A 12,269-nucleotide genomic window follows, 5' to 3' on the forward strand; every position below is an offset into this window, starting at 1 on the left:
GTTTTTGTTAACCGCATCCGCATCCGCATTCGCATGTGCGGATAGCGGATAAGTGTGGATAGTAAATGCTAACGGTTATTAACCGCCTACATTTTCATCAGAAGCTTTTTATTGAAGGAGTTATAATTTTTTTTTTCTTTTTTTTTTTTAATGCTCCTTTAGTATGTGTTTGTATTGAAAGAGCGAGAGATTTCTTTTTGGTCCTTTAGCATGTGTTTCTATTGAAAGATGTTCCTTTTTTATCTTACAATAAAAAGTACGATTGAAATGCATTTTAGTCTTAAAATTAAATTGATATGAAAATTCTCGCGCGGTTTATTGGCTAGTCATAGTAAAAGGGAAAGCACCTTTCACCATTTCCAAAGTTTTGTAAAAATGGAACACTATCGCAGGTTTCAAATGTCAGCCTACCTGGCTCCGTCATTGCTCATCTTTACTAAAAACCATAAAGTACGCTAATTTGAACGACGGAGTCGCCGATGATTCCCATGTTGTCTTTTCCATTCGTTTTTCTCTTCTACTCCGCCGTCCGAGCATGCCATCAAAACTCCAAGAGTTTCTCGCTATTTCCTCCTCTTCATTCTCGTCTTCAACATGAGGTCTCCCAGTGCAGTTGTGCCAGGCCACCAGGTGTCAACCTTTTCTTCATCTTCTTTCTTATATTTTCATGTTTATTTATTTATTTTATTTTATTTCAATTTCTAATATTTTATATATGGTTTAGTTTTGGGTTCTTTGAAATAATTCTTTAGTTTATCCGTACCTTGCTCGATCAATAGCATAATTAAGAAGGTTGCAAAATTTTCAAATTAGAACGTTAACTCTAACCTTGATTCGATATGTTATTTTACACCATTTTTCTGTCTAAGCTAAAAAATATCTTCATAACAAATGTGCCATAAGGTTAGATAATAAAATATGATTGAGTAGACACTCCAATTTAATAATTGTTTTTTCATTCTAGAGATCTAACTTCAGGTCTAAAGTTGTGTCAAGTTGGTCAGGAGAATCATAAGATCTTCACTTCCCTTATTATTCAATTGCTAAGTTCTCCTCTTTACTTACTTAAATTCATTGAGGAAGAGAAACAAACAATGCAATCCCTACAGAACAGTTTCTGTTGTTACTTACCGAATTAAAACAAGTGTTATTTGTTCTTGACACCAGAATATATAACAAATGTTAGCTCTAACGTAAAAAAGAGATGAACCATTGCTATTGAATTGAAGACCTGAAAGCTTTTCCGTTTTAACATATCTATGCTAGGAGTATGTCCTTGGGCTTGGGGAAAACTGTAAAATTAAAGTTGATAGAGGTAGCTCGCGGAAATTTGAAACGTGAAGGTAGTACGGTTCTTTGGAACCTCAGTCATACATATTTTTGAGAATATCGATGTTGCAATCTTCCGTGGCTTGTATTATTTCCCTTCCTGGGAATTGAACTAGTATGAATTGCAAATAATCCATTGGTCTCCGTCATCACTATTTTGCACGATTTAAATGTTTACTGTTATCCTTCTCCTGGTCATGTTGGTGCCCAAAATGTCAGTCCCATCTTGCATTTGCCTTGAATGTTGATCCTGTATTAATCATCTCCTTTTATTCAGAAGGGAGTAGGCAATGGCATTACTTTAATTCAAGTATGAAAATTGGAATTAAGGACCATGTCAGTCTGAATCTTTGACATCTGTCGCTTCTTATCCCTAGTTTACAACTTTTACTTCTTGTTTCTCCTCTTTCGGAGATTGGGAAGGAAAACTGGGGATAGATTTATGCCATTTCCAATTGTGAACTAGCAAAATTGTTGGTCACCAGCTCCTATCTTAATTGTGAACTAGCTAGCAATAGATTTATGCCATTTAGCCTCAAGTTGTTGGTCACCTCCAATCTTAATTACAAATACTAGCAATCACTTAACAAGAAAAAGTATATTCTGATTGTTGGTTAATTGGTTGGGGTGCATGTTACTCATTATGTTATTTCTGGAGTGATGTCATTAAGTTGAATTAAGAATTTCTTCCTACCTGGAACCAGTTACTTTTTCCTTATCTCATTTTCCCCCTCAGTTAGTCTAGTTTTTGTTATGATTGACAGGAACCATACATTCGAGCCCGAGAAAACCCATACTTCAATGGTTTGTTAAAAGGAGATGATCAAGCTCTTACCTTTGACATTCAAGGAAGTATTGTCAGCCGGAACATTTCTCGGTCCACATCAGATGTTGGTGACTTAAGACACAGAAAACTCATTCCAAATATGTCTGGAAAGGTCATGGACTTGTCATTAGAAGATTCAGCCTCAGATATTATTCTTGAACCTTTTGACTTTTACTTTCAAGGAAGTACTGGCAGCCGAAATATTTCTCAGTCCACATCAGGTGTTGGCGATACAAGAGAGAAGATTGTTTTTTCAAAAATATCTGAAAAGGCTAGGGACTCACCACTAAAAGATTCAGATGTTTTTCAAGAACATTTAGAGGAGCCTTCATCTGGGAGGTGGTCAAAGATTGTCAAAGCAACTTCATTTGGACTCCCAAGTATTCAATCGGATTTAAGCGTTGACCTGGGTGATCAAAATGATTCAGTGTATGACCCCAGTCCTACAACCTTTGAAGCAAATGATGATCAATACCATACTTTACATGATCTGGCAAGGCTGGCATTTGAAAAATCATATAGCATAGAGAAAAGAAAACCAAACGTATCAAAAATTCCACTTCCTGAGTCTGCAGCAACATTTTATTATGGGTGCTCACCAGAAATGGAAATTGTTGAATCATGTGAAAGCATTAATTGGCTAAATGCATATTTGAAAGCCAGAAGGGATGATATCAATGCTGGTGTCCCGGGAAAATTCTTGCATGCCATAATGGGGCAAGATATCTCTGGTAAGCCTGTTTTGTCAACTCTCATATTCCCTTGTTATGATACATTTCTTATGCCTAACAGCCTCGCTTTTTTTTTCTTTCTTAAAAATATATATGTTTATATTGGAGTTTAAAATTTTATGTTTTTATTCAATTCTGGGGTTTATGTGACCATTCCTCAGCATAGTATTTGTGATCTGCAATACTATGTATTGAGTTATACCTATTGAAATTATTATCAGAGAAAGTTATACCTATTGAAATTTCATAAATTATAACAATACTTGTAGGATTTCATAAATTCCAAGCCCAATATTCGGTTCCCTCCTTGAAAAAACATCTGTCGAACGTAAAAGTGGAATTCAGTCTTTCACATGGTGTGAATAATCAGATCAGGCTGATATGCCTGTTACCTAGTATTACTCGAGTTTAGTTGAGATTTTAAATTACATTCTCGCATAATGTTTGGTTCTAGTATCTTTTGAAACAGTATATATTATTTGTAAATTTTGTAAAACTGTAATGTAAGTTCCAAAAGTTCACAAAGCACAAAGGACAAAAATATATATACTTTAGATTTCAATCAAAGCCAAACCTTGGCTAGGTCCTGAAAATTAAAATAGACTGCCACTGACCTGCTTGCCAATTTTGGACCAAATGGCATCTCTTTGTGCCTAAACAAAGGCTGACATCACAGGTTAAATTCCCATATGAATGCGTGATTCTTATTTACTTACCAAAAAACTGCCACTGACCTGCTCATTCCATTTGTGTATGAATGATGCAGCAATGAGAACTTAGATCTAGATTAGATCTGATATGAAGTATGAACCAGCCAAAGATCCCACCTTTCAAGCAAATTGATGCTTACAAAGGGCTTAAAAAGAAATTCCAGCAATAAACAACATTTTTTTTATATGAATAATAGTTTATTGAAAGAAAAAGGCAAAACCCTCTACACGAAAAGTATTCAAGAGAGCCAAACACCCTAAAAGTGTCTAAGATCTAAAAACTTCGAAGAGGAGAAGATAATATTGAAGTTGGAACAATATATGATCAATTTTTAGGCCCCAAAGAGTTCAAGAACGCAAATTTGAAACTTCATTTATTAGAGAAGAAAAAGTTGTCAAGCTATTTATAATAGCCTTTAGTAACCCTACAGTCCTAGCTCTTAATCTTTCAGAAAACAAATAAATCTTAACTATCCACAACCCAAGATACCAGCCAACCCTTCAACATTGTTGACATTACCCACATGAATCAGTTCCGACTTAGCCAAATTAATCTTCAAACCGGAAAACACCAAAGTGTCATCCACAAACAACAGGTGTGAAGTGCTAACCACACTAGAGTGCCTAGACCCCACTGAGAAGCCTGAAAAGAAACCCCTGTTAGCAGTTGCAAACAACATTTTACTTAATTCCTCCATGACGATAACAAAAAGAAAAGTTGAGAAAGGATCTTCGTGTCTCAATCCCCGGGAGCTACAGAAGAATCTGGATGGATTGCCATTCACCAAAACGGAGAAGCGCACCGACGAAATACAATGCGCTATCCAAGAGTGCGATTTCTCCTCAAACCCACACCTCCTTGCCTTTTGTGGTGCATTTAGAGGGAAATAAATGATTGAAGGATTTTGTTAGAATATATTCTAGCAGAATCAATCCTATATGGGGTGGCTTACGAGGTAGAGAAGATTACAAAGAGAGATATTGTATTGTCTATAATGAGTGGAGATTGAACATCTCGAACCAGCTCTTATCTTTATGCATTTCCAGTATTTTATTCAGCCATTGTCATCTTCAACCTTGTTCCATTTCCTTCCCATTAATTACAAATTAACACCTAAATACAGCTCCATCTAGTAAATCCCTTACAATTCGTTTTCGAACCCATCCTCCATGAATCATCCTTTTTAGGTGTAAGCAAGGAGGGGACAACACAAGAGTTGTTGCTCTAATGCACCAAAGCTTTGGCAATCAACTCCTCGACCTGTCTTTTCATTTTAGCTTGTTACACAAGCGGCATTCTATAAGTAGGTAGATTTGGCAAAGCTGCTCTCAGTACTAAATCAATAGCATGCTGAACGCTTCTCATTGGTGGCAAACCTTGCATTAATATCATCACTAACTAGCTCCTTAAAGTCCCATAATAGCTGCTGAATCTTTGGAGGATAATCATCAAACTTTAAGTCTGAAACTTCCTTTCCAACCTTGGAAACCAGTTCATATATAACTCCCATGCCTTGGCTCTCAGTTTCAAACTTTGTAATAGTCAAGAAGCCATTAACCTTATTGTGTTTTGAGGAACTAGTGTCTTCTTCCCTATGAGGATGCAAGGTATAGTTTTCGTTATCCCTTTGGAATGAATAAGTGTTGGCTCTAGTTCAGTGGATCATGTCATTGTCATATAACCATGGTCTACCCACTAGAATATGACATACTTCTATAGGTATAACGTCACACAGAGCCTCACTATTAACATTGTCACCCAAGGTAAATTTGACTAAACAAAGACTCGAAACCATGCAATTTTGTAGGGATTACGATGCTTTTCAATAGTTAATTTCAACTTTTCGGTAGCCTTTTTGGAATAATGTTTTCATAGCTGCCCTCATCAAGAACAACATTACACACCTTACGAAACAAAGAACTGGTGTTTCACTATCCCTGTTGTCATCATTTCTCGTACCACCAAAGACTCCTTGTGCTGGGTAGTAAAGAGTGGTCTGAACTCCATAGAGTTTGTTGGATCTGATTAGCTTGCGTCTCTTGGTCTTCAGTCATGTGAGCACCGCGTGGCTGCTGCAAATCCCCTTAGGGGTTCCTGTGGGGTTGGGTATGGAGAATCGATTCTTTGTGGAGGCAAAATCTTTCACCTTCTCTATGGTGAAAGGGTCTGTTGACTTGAGGGTGCTGGAAAAGAGGAATGGGTTCTCGGGGTGGGTTCTGCTGGGCGAGCGTTGCGTAGCTTGGCTGTTGTTGATGGTGGAAGAGGCGCTGCGAGTTCGTGGTTCCGAGTTGTTCGTGAAATCTTTCAGGGAGGGTTCGAAGGTGACCATCATTTGGTTAGGTGGTAATAGCTCCGGCCGGTTCTTGGAGGTGACGGTTTACGATGTGGGTGGACGGAGAGGAATGGTAGTGTTCCCTGAAGGCCGTGACGGGCGGGGGTGGGGTCGTGTTTCTCGGGAGTTGAGCAAAGTGTTGGTTTTTTTTTATTCATCGATGGTGTCGTCATCCTTCTGTGGCGCTCCGGCGGGGAAGATATTGGGTCTGGGCGCGGGCATTTTGTCTTCGCTGAGGTGGTATGCTTGCCGGCCATTGTCGTAGTTGACAGGCCTTAGGTTCAGCCGGTGCCTGCGGTCTGGTGTGAGATGGAGAAGATTATTCCAATGGATCGGGAGCAGGAGACGATCCGGCAGGCGGTGGACTGCTACGCTATGGAGTGTTTTTCTTCTGATCCTCTGGGTAAAGACCCTCTTGTTGGTGGCTCCAAGTTTCGAGGGTCCTGTGGGTGCAGTTTGGCGTGTTCCATGTAGAGGGCTGTAGTGGGTGAAGGTGACGCTTTAGAGGGTTTCGTGTCCAGAAGAGGTAGTTTGGCATGCTCGAGGAAGTTTGATGGTGACACCTCATAGGAGTTTGGGGTTCTCAGGAAGCTTCTTGGTCTTTTTGAAGCGTGGCTTGGTTGGGCTTGTAAGCGTAGGCCTTTTTTGGGCTTGCACTCCTCTGTTGGGCTGAAGTGGAGAATAGGCAGATTTGGGTTAGGTCGGTTGCTTAAGAGTGGTTATGGGCTGGAGGCGTTTTAGGGACAGGTCTAGGAGAGTGGGATATAGGTCTAAGAAGTCTTCCTTGTCAGGTTTTGATCAAGTACGGGGCTCCAATGCTTGTTCTGTGGGTTTGAGAGCGAGTTCAGGTTCGACCTTGGGCCCGACGGCTTCGGCGGGCGCCGTTGCTTTTCCGGCACAGCATGCTTCAGGCTGTTCGTCAGGTGAGTGCTCGTTGTCTGTTGTGCACTCTTCTTCCTCTTTGAAGGTCTCTTCTCCGATGGCTTTAGTGGAGGTGATTGCTGCTGCTCCAAAGCAGTCAGCCGTGGGTTGCAACCTAACGATTTCTGCAGCTGAGCTGTCTTCGGCGTCCTTGGGTAGATTCGTTCTAGGTGAGGATCCTCTGTTGCCGTCTTCGTCTGAGGTTAATTGCGATTTGCTGGCTCCTTCTCCGGCTCTAGATGGGTTTGGTCCAGCCCCCGGCGTTTGCCCTGTGATGTCGGAGTCTGGAGCGCCTATTTACCCGTCGGAATCCAAGTCTGTGCTTAAATACTCCCGGAAGAATAAGGTGGGCAATATGGATAAGCTTCTGCTTGAGGAGGCTCTTGAGACTTTCGGTGTTCCCAAAGCTCCTTCCTTGTCGTCATTTGGGGATGCCTCCAAGCCCTTTTTTGAACCGTCAAAGGATGGGTTAATTCCTGCTCTTGACGAGGGTTGTTAGCCTTTCCTTCGACGTGGCTTTCTTCTCCCAAAGGGCACGGCTCCTTCTCCTTAAGAAGTGGGCGAGTCTTCCGGGGCAGCCTTTGTTGATGATTCTTCGCGGGGGGGTGGTCTTGAAAAGCTTGGTGGTTCTCCCGGGATAGCAATCGATCTTAGCCTCTGTTTTCAAGAGTGCACTATTAATTATGATGCTAGGGGTTTTGGTTCTAGCCGGGGCAAGGCAAGAGGGCCTCTGATGTGATGTTTTAGTCTCTGGGTTTTGTGGGCTTTTTTGCAGGGTTCTTTGGGTTTCCTTATGTTTTTGGGTTTTTCGGGTGTTTTTCTCTCTCCTCTTGCTTTCCTATTTTGGTTTCCTCTTTGTATACTTCCTGTATGCTTAGGGGCGCCTTTAACGCTTTTTATAAAATTCTCTACTTATCAAAAAAAAATATCAACATACTCTTCCTTATCATCATAAGTTGGCTTTGGTAGCACTCCTTTTTTTTTTCTTCATAAGTAATGTCATTTCATTAATAAAGCGTAGAGGGGTGCAACCATAGTACACGAGTATATAAGAGAACCCCTAATTAGAAAGAACATAAAATAGATTTAAAAAGTCTGCATATGTAAAAACACTCAAGCTATGATGTGTCGCTATTCAAATATATAACGTGTTAAGCAAATGCTTCCTAGCTCCAACATCGATGTCTCTACATCTTCAAAGTGCCGAACATTCTTCTCCCACGAAAGACACCACATTAAACGCGACGAAGCTAACCGCCAAACTTCCTTAGTTGGACCACACCCAAACGAATCGCCCTAGCTAGTTAACAATTCTAGCACCCTTCGTGGCATAACCCACTCTACCCCAAATAAAGTAAAAATGTAACTCCATAGATTGCGAGCAACTTCGCAATGAAGTAACAGATGTTCATGGGACTCCCCACTTTTCTTACATATACAACACCACTCAACCACCACGACATTCCTCTTTCTAAGATTATCATGCGTCAAAATTTTTCCTAATGCTACTGCCCATACAAAGAATGCCACCCTCGCCGTAGCCTTTATACAGCAAATACTCTTCAAAGGAAATGAGGGTCATCTTGTCTAATTAACACTTCATAAAAGGACTTCACTTTAAATTGACCCCTTTTGGACAAGATCCAAACTAACGTATCATCATCTCTATGTCGAACCGGAATAGAATATAGCCGCTTGAAGAAAGAGAGTACCATCTCCACTCGCAATTCTGGACTGGTCGTGTAAAGATGACATTCCACTGGGTAATTCCATCTTGAACAAACAAATTATCTGCCACCCTCGCATCTTTATGCCTAGCAATACTAAACAAAACTGGATAGCATAGCTTCAATGGTCTATCCCCACACCAAAGGTCATGCCAGAAACTTACTTGAGACCCAACCCCACCTCAAATCAAACAAAGTTACGAAACTTATCCCACCCCCTTCAAATATGTTTCCACACACCTACTCCAAAAGTACCCAAAACCTCTTTAGAACACCAGCCACTCCTTAAACTCTCAAATTTCGCTTCAATCACCAATCCCCATAATGCCTCTATCTCCCTAGCATACCTCAATAACCATTTTCCCAAAAGAGCTCGATTAAACTGAATGAAGTTGTGAACTCCCAACCCACCTGATTTTATTGGAGTACAGATCTTGTTCCAATTCACTAAATGGACTTTTGCCTCATCTCCAATGCCACCCCATAAAAAAATCCCTTTGAAGTCTATTGGTTTTATTAGCCACACTCACTAGAATAGGGAACAATGACAAGTGATACGTAGGTAGGTTGGAAAGAGTACTTTTAAGCAGAGTCAGCTGACCACCCTTTGTCAAATACATTTTCTTCCATTCAGCCAACCGTCGTTCCATTTTCTCAATAACTCCATTCCAAATAGAAGTGCCTTATAAGAAACACCCAATGGCAAACCCAAATATGTCACTGACAAAGAAACGACTCGACATCCAAGGATTTGAGCCAAATCTTCAACATCATCCACCTCATCTTTAGGGGAACAATTTGTGATTTTCCTAAGTTGATCCTCAACCTTGAAGCTGCATCAAAGCATAAGAAGATACATTACAGATGTTTAATTTGTTTTGACTGCACACCACAAAAAATCAGGGTGTCATTGACAAACAATAAATGATTCACAAATGGATCTGGAAAAGGCATATGATCATGTTAATTGGGAATTCTTGCTCTATTTGCTGCGGCGTTGTGGTTTTGGGGAGAAATGGAGGGCTTGGATAGAATTTTGTATTCCTATGGTGAGATTTTCTATTATTGTGAATGGAACCCTGTCTTGGCTTTTTTAATAGTTCTAATGGGTTGCGGGAAGGGGATCAACTTTCACCTTTATTGTTTGTGGTGGTTATGGAGGCATTTAGCCGGATGTTGATTACGGCAATGGATTAGGGTTACTTGACTAGGTTTTCAGTGGGGTTCAGGGATAATGATGCTTTCGTTGTGAATCATTTATTGTTTGTCGATGACACATTGATTTTTTGTGGTGTGTAAGCAGAACAAATTCGACATTTGCGTTGTATCTTCTTATGTTTTGAGGCTGCTTCAAGGTTAAGGATCAACTTAGGAAAATCATAAATTGTTACTATCAGTGACGTGGAGGATATCGAAGGTTTGGTTCAACTACTTGGATGTCGGGTTGCTTCTTTGCCAATGACTTACTTGGGTTTGTTGTTGGGTTCTTCTTATAAGTCCACTTCTATTTGGAATGGTGTTATTGAGAAAATGGAACAACGGTTGGCTGGATGGAAGCAGATGTATTTATCGAAGGGTGGTCGGATGACTCTTCTTAAAAGTACTCTTTCCAACCTTCCTATGTATTACTTGTCGTTATTCCCTATTCTAGTGGGTGTGGCTAATCAACTTGATAAACTTCAAAGGGATTTTTTATGGGATGACATTGGAGATGAGACAAAATACCATTTAATGAATTGGAATAGGATCTATACTCCATTAAAATCAGGTGGGTTGGGAGTTCACAACTTCATCCAGTTTAATCGAGCTCTCCTGGAAAAATGGTTGTGGAGGTATGGTAGAGAGAAAGAGGTATTATGGAGATTGGTGATTGAAGTCAAACTTGAGAGTCTAAAGGGTGGTTGGTGTTCTAACGAGGTTTTGGGTACTTTTGGAGTGGGCATTGGAAACATATTAGAAGAGGGTGAGATAAGTTTCACAACTTTATTCGATTTGACGTTGGGATGGGGCGCATGTAAGTTTCTGGCATGACTTATGATGTGGGCATAGATAATTGAAGCTATGCTTTCTAGTATTGTTTAATATTGCTAGGAATAAAGATGCGAGAGTGGTAGATAATTTGGTAGTTCAAAATGGAGTTACTCAGTGTAATGTCATCTTTACGCGACCAGTCCAGGATTGGGAGGTGGAGATGGTACTCTTTTTGTTCGAGCGGCTTTTCTCTACTCTGGTTCAACATGGAGAGGATGATGGGTTAGTTTGGAGCCTCTTCAAGAAGGGTTTATTTGAAGTGAAGTCTTTTATGAAGCGTTAAATAGACAAGATCTCCTTTCATTTCCTTGGAAGATTATCTGGCATGTAAAGGCTCTAGCGAGGGTGTCATTCTTTGTATGGACTGTAAACAATATCACTACCACCTTATCCCCTACACGTGCATATATAGCCTCACTACCAGTTTCAGTATCATGTCTAGATACATTGTGATTTGTTCATTGAATGGATACATTGGATGATTTGATTTCAAATGGGTACTCTTTGTGATTTATCTTTGAGTTGGATTCATTTAATGGTTCTAGAGTTTGTGGTTAAGAAATTTGAATGACATCCAAAGCTTAATGTTCTTTGGGTGTTCAAGTGGGAAGCAAGAGTGTGAGTTGTTGGATTTGGTTTGGTAGATTCCTTAGCCTTAGATGAGGTTACTAGCCTTCCATGACTAAGAACACCACAAGAAAATGAAGAACAAACATGGAAATAAAAGAAAAGCTTTACAAAGAGAAAGTGTCTAAGAACAAAAGTTACTGGAATACACTATGAAATGGACGAAATTAAACCTATCTATTGCTCTCTAAACTCCCCCAACAAGGAGGCATGGCTATGGCTTTATAGAAGGAAATTAGGGCTAGAAACCCATGTCAAATGACTCCTCTAACCCCCTCTAGGGTTCCTCTCTTGCTAGAGACAACCAAAGTCACGAAATCAGCGTGTTTTGCTGCGAAAATCAGAGGGAGAACTGCTTTTTGTCATGGAGACGCTCCTGATTGGGTATTCTGGAGCGCTTCTGTAAAAGTAAGTTCTGGGAAATTTTGATCAATCGACTTCGGGCATAATTTCGATCGATTGATCGACTTTTAAGTTCGATCGATTGATTTTTCAGGACTTCTGAATTTCCAAGTATTTCCACATGAAATTATGCCATTCCTCTCTTATTGACCTATAAAACACAAAAACACAAAAACTAACAAAAATATCAGAAAATAGCACGGCTAAAGGTCTAACTAATGTAAATCAAGGGGTCCAAATATACAATATTTGGCACTCATCACAGAACACCTCTCACAGTCCACTTCCTTCAGACTACTCAGATAACAGAATCCTAACAGATAGATAGTATCTAGAGATGGGATTATGTATTTTCAAATATAGATAAATACAATTCTGTTTTATATATTTGTAATTCAAATTCAAGATAGGTTTATTCATGTAACCTCTTATTCTATTTATACGTTACGATACATCAATAAAATGCATTGAACTTCAAAATATATTATGGTATTAGAGCTCTAAATTGCTCACGCAGATTTTTTTTTTTATTTTTTTCGATCTCTTCTACACTTTTCTTTTCCGCTTCTATCTTTTTTTCTCTATCAATGGCTTCCAGCTCTGTTGTCCTATTCATTCCGCCTATGACCTTC

General features: G+C 39.8%; 1 pseudogene; it reads left to right on the forward strand.

The window, feature by feature from the left end:
* Nucleotides 1–377: 377 nt before the first annotated feature.
* Nucleotides 378–12,269, forward strand: part of LOC133869037 (uncharacterized) — a 44,843-nt pseudogene continuing 32,951 nt past the window's right edge.

The sequence above is a fragment of the Alnus glutinosa genome, chromosome 5, assembly GCF_958979055.1.
Source record: "Alnus glutinosa chromosome 5, dhAlnGlut1.1, whole genome shotgun sequence".
Taxonomy (NCBI): domain Eukaryota; kingdom Viridiplantae; phylum Streptophyta; class Magnoliopsida; order Fagales; family Betulaceae; genus Alnus; species Alnus glutinosa.